The sequence below is a fragment of the Bison bison genome, unplaced genomic scaffold, assembly GCF_000754665.1.
Source record: "Bison bison bison isolate TAMUID 2011002044 unplaced genomic scaffold, Bison_UMD1.0 scf7180017864040, whole genome shotgun sequence".
NCBI lineage: Eukaryota > Metazoa > Chordata > Mammalia > Artiodactyla > Bovidae > Bison > Bison bison.
This window is the reverse complement of record NW_011494612.1, coordinates 4,040,977-4,052,968: the sequence shown is the minus strand read 5'-3', so window position 1 is coordinate 4,052,968 and position 11,992 is coordinate 4,040,977. Positions and strand designations below refer to the sequence as shown.

General features: G+C 47.0%; 1 protein-coding gene across 2 annotated transcripts in view; it reads right to left on the bottom strand.

Moving 5' to 3' along the window:
* Positions 1–11,279, bottom strand: part of GPR160 (G protein-coupled receptor 160) — a 75,006-nt gene extending 63,727 nt beyond the window's left edge. For both annotated transcript variants that reach the window (XM_010835230.1, XM_010835229.1), the window contains exon 1: positions 11,081–11,279. The gene's annotated coding sequence lies outside the window, so the exon portion shown is untranslated. The remainder of the gene's footprint in view (positions 1–11,080) is intronic.
* Between the last annotated feature and the right edge of the window lie 713 nt (positions 11,280–11,992).

Here is an 11,992-nt window from a genome sequence, read left to right as displayed (position 1 = left end):
AAAGTGAAGAGGAACTCAAAAGCCTCTTGATGAAAGTGAAAGTGGAGAGTGAAAAAGTTGGCTTAAAGCTCAACATTCAGAAAACGAAGATCATGGCATCTGGTCCTGTCACTTCATGGGAAATAGATGGGGAAACAGTGGAAACAGTGTCAGACTGTATTTTTCTGGGCTCCAAAATCACTGCAGATGGTGATTGCAGCCATGAAATTAAAAGACGCTTACTCCTTGGAAGGAAAGTTATGACCAACCTAGATAGCATATTCAAAAGCAGAGACATTACTTTGCCAACAAAAGTCCATCTAGTCAAGGCTATGGTTTTTCCAGTGGTCATGTATGGATGTGAGAGTTGGACTGTGAAGAAAGCTGAGCGCCAAAGAATTGATGCTTTTGAATTGTGGTGTTGGAGAAGACTCTTGAGAGTCCCTTGGACTGCAAGGAGATCCAACCAGTCCATTCTAAAGGAGATCAGCCCTGGGATTTCTTTGGAAGGAATGATACTAAAGCAGAAACTCCAGTACTTTGGCCACCTCATGCGAAGAGTTGACTCATTGGAAAAGACTCTGATGCTGGGAGGGATTGGGGGCAGGAGGAGAAGGGGACGACAGAGGATGAGATGGCTGGATGGCATCACTGACTTGATGGACGTGAGTCTCAGTGAACTCCGGGAGTTGGTGATGGACAGGGAGGCCTGGCGTGCTGCGATTCATGGGGTCACAAAGAGTTGGACATGACTGAGCGACTGATCTGATCTGATCTGATGCTTACTAGGTTTTCCACAATGAAAATTCATTGCTTTTGTAATCAGAAAGAAAACCTTTTACTATTCAAAACCTTTGACTCACACCACTAACAATAAATGCTGGAAAGGGTGTGGAAAAAAGAAAACCCTCCTACACTGTTGGTAAGAATGTAAACTGGTACAGCCATTATGGAAAACAGCATGGAGTGTCCTGAAAAAACTAAAAACAGAGCTTCCATATGATCCAGCAATCCCACTCCTGGGCATATATCTGGACAAAACTTGAATTCAAAAAGACACCACTGGTGGCTCAGTGGTCAAGAATCTACCTGCCAATGCAGGAGACACGGTTTTTTAATCCCTGATCCAGGAAGATCCTACATGCTGTGCAGGAACTAAGCCTGTGCACCACAACTATTGAGCCTGTGCTCTGTAGCCCAGGAGTCACAACTAATGAAGCCCACACACCCTAGAGCCTGTGCTCTGCAACAAGAGAAGCCACCACAGTGAGAAGCCCTCGCACCAGAACTAGAGAATGGCCCCCGCTCGCCACAGCTAAGAAAAGCCCATGCAGCAGTGAAGACCCAGCACAGCCAAAAATAAATAATTTTAAAAAGATACATGTACCCCAGTGTTCACAGTGGCACTGTTTAGAACAGCCAAGACATGGAAGCAACCTAAATGTCCAACAACAAATGAATGGATAAAGATGTGGTATACATATAAAATGGAATATTCAGTTCAGTCGCTCAGTCGTGTCTGACTCTTTGCGACCCCATGAATTGCAGCACGCCAGGCCTCCCTGTCCATCACCAACTCCCAGAGTTCATTCAGACTCCTCAGTCATAAAAAGAATAAAATAATGCCATTTGCAGCAACATGGATGGATCTAGAGATCATACTAAATGAAATAATTCAGACAAAAACAAATATCATATGGTATCACTTATATGTGGAAGCTAAAATATGACACAAACGAACTTACCTTGAGAAATCTGTATGCAGGTCAGGAAGCAACAGTGAGAACTGGACATGGAACAACAGACTGGTTCCAAATAGGAAAAGGAGTTCATCAAGGCTGTATATTGTCACCCTGTTTATTTAACTTATATGCAGAGCACATCATGAGAAACGCTGGGCTGGAAGAAGCACAAGCTGGAATCAAGATTGCTGGGACAAATATCAATAACCTCAGATATGCAGATGACACCACCCTTATGGCAGAAAGTGAAGAAGAATTAAAAAGCCTCTTGATGAAAGTGAAAGAGGAGAGTGAAAAAGTTGGCTTAAAGCTCAACATTCAGAAAACGAAGATCATGGCATCTGGTCCCATCACTTCCTGGGAAATAGATGGGGAAACAGTGGAAACAGTATCAGAGTTTATATTCCTGGGCTCCAAAATCACTGCAGATGGTGATTGCAGCCATGAAATTAAAAGACGCTTACTCCTTGGAAGGAAAGTTATGACCAACCTAGATAGTATATGAAAAAGCAGAGACATTACTTTGCCAACAAAGGTCCATCTAGTCAAGGCTATGGTTTTTCCTGTGGTCATGTATGGATGTGAGAGTTGGACTGTGAAGAAAGCTGAGCGCCAAAGAATTGATGCTTTTGAACTATGGTGTTGGAGAAGACTCTTGAGAGTCCCCTGGATTGCAAGGAGATCCAACCAGTCCATTCTGAAGGAGATCAGCCCTGGGATTTCTTTGGAAGGACTGATGCTGAAGCTGAAACTCCAGTACTTTGGCCACCTCATGCGAAGAGCTGACTCATTGGAAAAGACTCTGATGCTGGGAGGGATTGGGGGCAGGAGGGGAAGGGGACGACAGAGGATGAGATGGCTGGATGGCATCACTGACTCGATGGACGTGAGTCTCAGTGAACTCCGGGAGTTGGTGATGGACAGGGAGGCCTGGCATGCTGCGATTCATGGGGTTGCAAAGAGTCGGACATGACTGAGCGACTGAACTGAAGAAACAGAAACAGACTCACTGCCAAGGGGGAGGAGAGGAGGGGAACAATGGATTGAAAGTTTGGAATTAGCAGGTGCAAACTAGTATATACAGGATGTATAAACAAGGTTCTACTCTATAACACAAGGAACTACACCCAATATCCCATAATAAACCATAATGGAAAAGAATAAGAAAAAGAAATTGTATATATATATATATATATAAAACTGAATCACTGTGCTATACACCTGAATCTAACACAACATCGTAAATTATATGTCAGTAAAATAAAAAAAACAAAAAAACCTTCCACTTACTAATCATTCTTATAAAAATCCATCCCAGGTAATTCCCTGATGGTCCAGTGGTTAGGACTCTGCATATCCACCGCAAGGGGCCCAGGTTCAATTCCTGGTGTGGGAACTAAGATCCCACAAGCAAAAAAAAAGAAAGAAATCCATCCAAAATAACAGGAAATGAAACTGAAAGGTAAAAATGCTGTTTCTACTCACAATACTGCTGACACCAAATATGTGGGTTTTTCCACACCAAGCAGTTCTGACACTAACTACCCAGAGTGAGTACAGAGCTCACTCTTGTGGATTGAGGGCTCAGTCTCAGAAGACTGCTTTCCTCTTCAGATGGCAGCTGAAAGTCCCTGGTTCTCACCTGTACCTTCTACCAAGTGTTTATAAATCAGCGGTTCCCATGACCCCCTCCTCTGGCTTGATAATTTGCTTTAGTGGCTCACAGAATTTAGGAAAACACTTTACTTACAACTACTGGTTTCCTATAAATGATACAACTCAGGAACAGCCAAAGGGAAGAGATGCACAGGGCAAGGTACGGGGAAGGGGCACAGAGCTTCCCTGCCCCCTCTGCACACATGATCCTCCCAACACCTTGATGGGTTTGCCAACTCAGAAGTTCTCCAAACCCCTTTGCTTAGGGTTTTTATGGAGATTCCATTACACAGGCACGACTGATTAAATCACTGGCCATGGGTGACTGAATTCAATTCTCCAGCATCTCTTCCCTTCTGGGGGTGGGGAAGAAGGGGCTGAAAATTCCAACCCTGTAATCACGTGCTTGGTTCCTCCAACAACTAGGCCCCAAACCAACCCCTAGTCTCAGCAATCAGCTCATTAGAGTAAACTCAGGTATGGTAGAAAGGGGCTTATTAAGAATAACAAAAGATGCTTCTCTCCTCAGGAGCTCAGGAGCCACGGAAGTAGCACAACTATATTTCTTATAGCACAGAATCGAAGGTTTACATACATTCAATTTAGAATGATTCACAACATTAAAAAATGAGCAAACACTTAGCTCTCTAATATTAAGAGAATGGCTAAAAAAGGCTAAAATAGCATGTGGTTATTATAAATGATAATAATAAAGACATGGAAAGAATGCTGTAATAAATATTAGTCTTGGTGTGACAGCTCTTAAAATGCTAACATAAAATGAATATTTATAAAGTGTTACAATTTATTAAATTTATTTTAAAAAACAAAGGCAAAGGGCTTCCCTGGTGATCCAGCGGCTAGGACTCTGCACTCCCAATGAAGGGGGCCCAGGGTTTGATCCCTGATCAGGGAACTAGGTCCTACCTGCTGCAACTAAGACCCAGGGCAGTCAAATAAATTTTTAAAGAAAAGAAAAACAAACAAAGGCAAAACAAAACTGGAAGAAAATATGTCAAAATGATGTCTTTGGGTCCTTGGATAGTGGGTCACAGAGAATTTTTTTCACCTTTCCAGAATAAAGCTGAATGGAAGAAAGGATACCAACTGGGGTGGGTAGGGGGAGATGGCAGGGGCTGGGGAGGGAAACCCCCTCCAGAACGTGAGAAGGGAGCAGCTCTGTGGCCACCAGCTGGGATGGGGAGGGCTGTGGAGGTGGAGGCTGTTCAGTAGCCCCTGGAACAACTGGCTGGGGGCAGAGGAGCAGAAAGGCCACAGTTTCATGAAGGTTCTAGACCTGGGCAGGAGAGGAAAGAGCCGTTCCTCCTCCCCGATGAGCCCACCGGCATTTCCGAGAATGGGTCCGGGCAGGAGCTGTTGACAGGGAGACCTCTGCCTCCTCTGCTTGCAGGGGACTCTGAAGGGACTGGCTGCCTTCCTGGACACAAAGGATGTTTTCAGCTCCCCGGGAAGACTTCAGTTCTCCATCTCTCCCTTCCCGCCCCCAGGATGTCGTCATTCCCCAGCATTCCTTAAGTGCACAAAGCACATGAATTCGGTTACCTTCTCTGATAAAGTAAAACTTTAGCCCAGTCCTCTGTTTCCATCTCTGGGCTCATCTCTGGCCTAAACCTCAGTTCCCTCACGTATGCCTCCTGAGAGCGAAAGGTAACAGAAACAAATGCAAACAAATAACCCCATGCTGCTGCTGCTAAATCGCTTCAGGGGTGTCCAACTCTGTGCAACCCCATAGATGGCAGCCCACCAGGCTCCCCTGTCCCTCGGATTCTCCAGGCAAGAACAATGGAGTGGGTTGCCATTTCCTTCAATGCATGAAAGTGAAAACATAAAGTGAAGTTGCTCAGTCATGTCAGACTCCTAGCGACCCCACGGACTGCAGCCCACCAGGCCCCTCCGTCCATGGGATTTTCCAGGCAAGAGTACTGGAGTGGGTTACCACTGCCTTCTCCAAAATAACCCCATACCATCAGTCGAAGATCAAATTAGCCCTTTTAAAACTACAAAATGCTCTGTAAATACAGATTAACAGCATCTTTATTATTTCTCCAGGTTAAAAGTAAACTGCGGGGGTGCTTGGTCTTTTGATTTCACCACAAAAGGGCAAGTCAGACACAGTACTTTACTGGGCCTGGGTCAAGATTTCATAACATTTCTGTTAGTTCCTCAAAAAACATTCTCAGGAGCGTGCTTCCCCAGCTGACAGACGAGGTACTGGACAGAACTCAGGTGGCCATGAGCCCGGCCCCGCCTGCTCCTCCTCTGTGAGGGGGAAGCCAGGGGACTCCTCTCCTTTCCAGATCGGAGTGCATTTAATTCCCAAACAACAGGGCCAAAGCCCTGGGTCCTGGCCCTGTTCTCACCGTCAGTTCCAAGGCTGCCGCTCCACTCCATCAAAGCCCTGTTGACAGCTGTCATGGAGAAGGTTTCCCAAGGCCACAAGGCAGGCCAGGCTCCCTCTGGAAACAGGGAGGTCAGAGCTGGAACTCGTTTCTTCCCTGAGGCCTGCCTTCTAAAATTCTGGGGGAAAATCCCCCATATAAAGGTAAAAGCAAAGAAGACAGGGCTCCAACGGCAACAGCAGTCAACCTCACCCTCGGAGCCCTATGAGGTGGTCATTATTAGTACTCACATTTTACACAGAAGAAGGCTGAAGGGCAGAGTGGTTAAAAAAAGAAACACACACAGGTCAAGGTCACACAGGGAGGTGGTGGGAGAGGCAGAAAGACACCAGCGATCTGGCAAGAGTACACACTTAGTGGCGCCTCGCCTCACCTCGCCTCTGTTTGCTCTGGTTGCTCATCGACACCCTCTCCCTGCCTCCTGCCCGCTGCAGGTTTGGCCAGGGAGTGGTAATCACCTTCCTGAGAACACACCCGAGCACCTGAATCCCAGAGCTCTCCAGAAAGGATGCGAGCAACCCACTGGCCTCTAACCACTTCTTTCAACCACGCAAGGCAGCACCCCCTCCTCGTCCCGTATCTCTTCCCACACTGGGGCATGCACACACCTAGACTGGCAGCTCGAGCGACAAAGGTCTCAGAACAAATATCATCTGTGGCTTCTTGAAAACCACTCCACAAGGCTCCATCTGCATTTCCTCTTTACAGTCATGTTTCTGCCTCACCCACCACACCCACAAACTCTGAGTTCAGGGGAAGGTAACAAAGATGTAAATGAAACTCCAAATGTAGACAGAGGGGAGAATATCTGTCCCTTGACCCTACAGGCCACCCTTGGGCGCCTCAGTTCCTCCTGCCTGCGGAGCTGTCAGACCTGTCACCAGCTAGAGGGGGGTGGGCACAGCATGGGGAGGTGAGTACCTTCTGGGACCCCTCAGAGCAGCCACAAAGAGCCAGCACACAAGCTCAGAGTCCCTGTGGATGCCAAAGGCAGGCTGCTTAAAGAGGGAGGGCTTCTTTGTGGCCCACCTCAGGTGCCCAAGACCCGTCTTCCCACCCACAGAGAGTCAGTGGTTTGGGGTTTTGGAGGTATTTCTTTTTTCCACAGCAGCCTGCCCACACATGTTCACCATTGCTATTGTACTGTACGGGTAGTAGACTATTCTCTGTAAATGAGTAATGCAGACAGGATGTGAGGAAAGTGATGACATCCCTTGTATTTTCTGTCACAGAATTGCTGCAGACTAAACACAAGAGTCTTCACTCTCTCCAAGGAATATGCTCTTTCCCTTTTCTTGCGGCAAGAGCCCTCAAGCTGCCTTTGGTTACTCCGAGTGGAGTAGACACACTCGCACACATAGGAAGACCTCTTACGGTAAGAACAACGGGGCAAGTGCGATGGTCCCCTGCCTCAAGGATGGGGCCACTGTAAGGAGTGGTGGAGACCAGAGGCAACTGGGGTACACTACCTTTTCCAGAAGGCTGCCCCACTACTTGCCTTCGGGAGTTCTGGGGCAGAATACTTGAAATCTCTCAATTGTCAATGTTAACTCGACTTCATTTTTTTCCCCCCAAACTCTGCGCTGGACTGATAAAACATTTCAATTGGCACATGCCCCCAGTTTTAACCAGTGTGGCACAAAAAACCAGCTTGCCTGAGACTGGCTGGGAGGGGACTTTAGCGGAGAATGGATATATGTATCGGTGAGGCTGAGTCACTTTGCTGCGCACCTGGAACTATCACAACACTGCTAATGGGCTATGCACCAATGCAAAATAGAAAGCTAAGAAAAAGACAGCTTGCCTAATCAACCAACCTTCTAGAGATGGAAGCTTTGCTGTCTGCTAGCCTTTGGACCAGCACAGAGGCTGGAAATAGCGTAAACTCTAAGATCCAGCCGATCAAAGTTTGAATCCTGGCTCTCAGCTGCCAGACCTCAAGTGAACTACTAACCTCTCTTGGCTACAATTTCATCTGCAAAATGGGTTGAAAATATCCAATTTAAAGAGCTTTGTGAGAATTAAAAACACGTGTGAAGATGACTTGAACTCTTAACGAATATTAAATTTCCTTCCCCCATATCACGAAAGAAGCCACCTGGCAAGCCATCCCTTCTTTAGATTTTCAACGTTCTCATCTGTTAAAAATGAAAATAATCCTCCAGCACGGCTGCTCCTCCTCACAGGATGGGATGAAGTGATGGAGATGAGAGGAGAGTGCTTACAAATTAGAAGATGATTACTGACTGGATTGCCAACACCCTTTTCTCTCATTTCTAGTCCGATAAAGTAGTATGCAATTTGCTTTTCAGCGTGTATATACCCTTTTATAACACTATGCAAGGAGAAGATGGTATCACATTTGTGGTAATTCCTTAAAATGGCTATTAGCAATCAGCTCTCCAGAACCCAAACCCACCATCCTCTCACCAAGGAGAGCAAAGTTAGGTCACTCCCTGATCACAGGGAGTGGCGAGTTTCTCTTCTCTCCCCCTGCTCTTGTTTTAGAGAATTGAGGTAGAAAATAAAGCTACTTAACAGTTGCATTGTTCTTTCATTCACACAAAGAAAACTAAATCACAAGTTAAGGAATTCCACTTAAGGACCATCATGAATTCACTATGACATTTTCCAACAGTAAGGGGATTTTTCTTGTCCTCTCGTTTTCTCATGCACTACAAGGAAACTGGGAGGTGCTGTGGCATTTCCTCAACAGAACTGACTTAAAGCATCTTTACAACTTTCATCCTAGTGAATCTATATGGGCAAGGCCTATGCTGAGGGATTCATTAACGCTTCAAGTTTCAGCTATCACAGATATAATTTACTTGACCTTTTTCTCTTAAAGGAGGCATTAAAATCAGTTCCACAGAAGCTACTAAGAAATGTGGGTTTATCTTTGAGGACTATGCCTCCCTTTCCTCCCTCTACTAAACTTTAATAGCTCCCTTGTACTTTTCCAAATTACTAATCAGGCATGACAGAATGAGTAGGAATTATAGGATAAATCCAGAGGGGGTAAAAATAAACAAGTTGGATGAATGTATCGATATGACTTCCAAGGCCCTCCTCTTGAACACAGGCTTCTTGGAAAAGAAAGTGCAGAAATTTTAGGAACCAGTTCCTTGCTAAGTATTTACACTTCATGATACCTGAAGCAAACAAAGTGACGACAGGAAGAAAGGATACACACACAGATAGGATCTCTTTCAGGTAATAGGCAGGTCTCCACTCACTTTGTTTTCACAATGTTGACTTTCTATTGATGTATCCAGTGCTTCCAGAAGTGTACACAAACCCTAAGTGTGTATGGTTTTGTTCACTACTCTGAGCTCTGTTTTTTTGTTGTTGTTGTTGAGCATAACTTGGAAAGGATTTGGGTAATTCAGAAAAACTGCTAACACATTTTACACAACCTGTCCGTTTGGAGTCAGCTCAACCCCCAAGGCTTGCTAATACCCTTTGTATAAAAAAAAGGCTGACCCAGCATCCACCTGCATCAGCTTGATCCTCTCAGCTGTGTCACACTCAGCAAATAGGGTATGCATCACAGCAAAATAAAGCGGCATCCCCCAGAGGAAGAAAAAGGCTTGAGTGGAGAGACAGCCTTTACACCAAGTTACCAGTGAACATCTGTGGAAGGCTTTGAATCTAGAATCACTAGTGTTACCCTCCAAATCTATCTTCCACAAAAAAAAAAAAAAAAAAGCTCCACAGGTGGTGTTACTTTTCAAGGGAAATGCCATAAAAAAGTAGAGTCAGCATACAAGGCAGTCCCTACCCCAATACCCTTCATCCAGCTTCAACTATTAACAATTCATGTCCAGTCTCCATCTTGCTCCCCTTCACTTCTCCACTGGCAGCCCTCCCCCAAACTGGATTATTTTGCAGCAAATCCTGAACCTATATTTCAAATTTAGAATGTATTTCTAACAGCAAGGGTTTTTAAAAAACTGTAATAGGTATACCATTACCTAAAGCAACTAAACAAAGCTAATATTCTTCATACTAATGAGTACAAATTTCCCCTATTGGCACAATTTAACTTTTTTTCATCAAATAAGCACCCACCAAGGTTTACACCTCTCACTGCCCTCTTGTCTCTTAAATAGCAAAAGCACAGGTTCCCCTGGCCCAGTGATTCTCACAGCTGGCAGGCTGCGCCTCACCTGCAATTCCCAATAATTCAATTCTAGAGATACCACAAAGACAACCCAATCTTAGAGGCTGTCAAGGAAAAAAAAAAAGCATATGTTAATTAGTAGTTTTGTCATTGAAGAAGCTTAAGAATAATCTGAAAAGCACAGGTGAAACGATTTGAACTGAGCCATTAGCAATTCTGAGGTCCAAACACTCATTCTTAAGTCCTTTGCATTTCTGCTCTCTGTGGGTTTATCTCTGGGGTTTGAGCAACACTCTTTCCCCCAACCCCGCCCTTACCTGAGTCATTTGCACAAGCAAAGCAATGGGGTAAACCCAGCGTGTTTCCTCCCAGCGGCTGGACCTTCCTCCCCGGCCGCCTCCGGAATGCAGGGGGCGGGCCCTGCTGCCACCTCCCGAAGCCACCTACCCAGGTGAGAAACGGAGCTTCACTGAGACTACAAATTCCGGAGAGTTATTGAGAGAATTTTGAGCCATCCATGACGGTCACGGATGAACCAAACCAGAACACCACGGTCTCTGGGAACAAACAGCTTGAAAAGTCCTCGGGCTTAATCCCAGTGTCCGGGGCTCGCGGGGTACCGTCCCCAACGCCCGGGGGCCAGGAGACTGGACGCCCAACGAACGAAGTCCGCCCCCAACGCACACACGAGCAGGTGCGTCCGCGACGATACGCCCACCTGTGTGTGCCAAGGAGGAAAGTCACACTATCGCTAAAACATCAACTGTTTAATAATGTTTAATACCTTTCTCCTCGGCGATGGGGGTGCGGAGCGTCTGGGTGTGAGTATACGACCAACCCAGACCACCGGTTCCATGCCCGCACCCCAGCCCCGGAGCCCCAAACTCGGGGCCGACCCCAGGCGCGAAGACTACGACCACCCCTCAGCCGGACGGGTCAGGCTTGGGCGTCCTTGGCTTTCAGTCCAGGGCCCCCACTCCAAGTACTATACAACCTCTAGTACATTCCAGCCTCTGAATCCCAGGGAAAGAAATTCCTCTCCCTCCCCGAAGCGCAGAGCGCCGCCGGGGAAGCCGGGAGCGACGCGGTACCGCCGGCGCCCCGAAGTCCCTGGTGGGGAAGCTGCGGCGAGACGCCGGGCGCCGAATCCCGCGACTCACCTGATGCGCGGCGACTCCCGGCTCCCGCTCTACGTCCGAGGCGCTGGCGCCGGACCAGACCCCGCGACGACGTCGCCGTCTGGACAACTGCCGCGCCCGGCCCCAGGTGACCAGGGACAGGTGGGGACAGCGAGCACCGACCGCTGTACCCTGCAATAACCCCTGCGGCCGCTCCGCGCCCGCTACCCAGGAAGTGCGGACGCCACCTTCGAGCGCGCACGCCCCCGTGCGACCCCGGCGGGAGACCGGCCAGAGAGCGCCGCCTGCGGGCGGGGCGGCGAGAGGCGTGCGAGGCCAGGTCGGCGCTGGCACAGGGGACGCCTCAAGGGTGTAGGGTGGAAGATGAGACCCCCTTTTGAGTGCCGGGCCTTCAGATCCCCCTACCCCTGCCCAAGGAGCTCCCATGTCCTCAGCAGGGTGGGCACGCGGCCACTGTCGGTTTCCTCCAGATGAGGGTATGCACAGGGTGACAGAATTTCATGTAAACAAACGCCTGTGAATTCACATTTTAAAATAAAACTGCAAATTGCATATTTGCAAGTAGTACATTTTTATTGCATTACCTTTGTCTCTGTCAACATTACTAATTTGTTATATTTATTCAACAAAATATTTGTTGAGTACCCACGACTTGCCAATCCTTTAAACAGGATGGGAATTTAATATAATTAAATTATATAATATCATAATATATAGGATATTATATGAAATTCCTATCCTTTAAAATACAGGCTAGGAATTCCCTGGCTGTCCAGTGCTTAGGATTCTGTGCTTCCACTGAGAAACACAGGTTGGATCTCTGGTGAGAGAATTTAGTGTCACACACAGCAGAGCAAAAAAGGAAGAAAGAAAACCACAGTTTTCTCCTCATGCTTTTCCTGAAGAGCCTTGAAAAAGCAGAGTGGCCTGGGC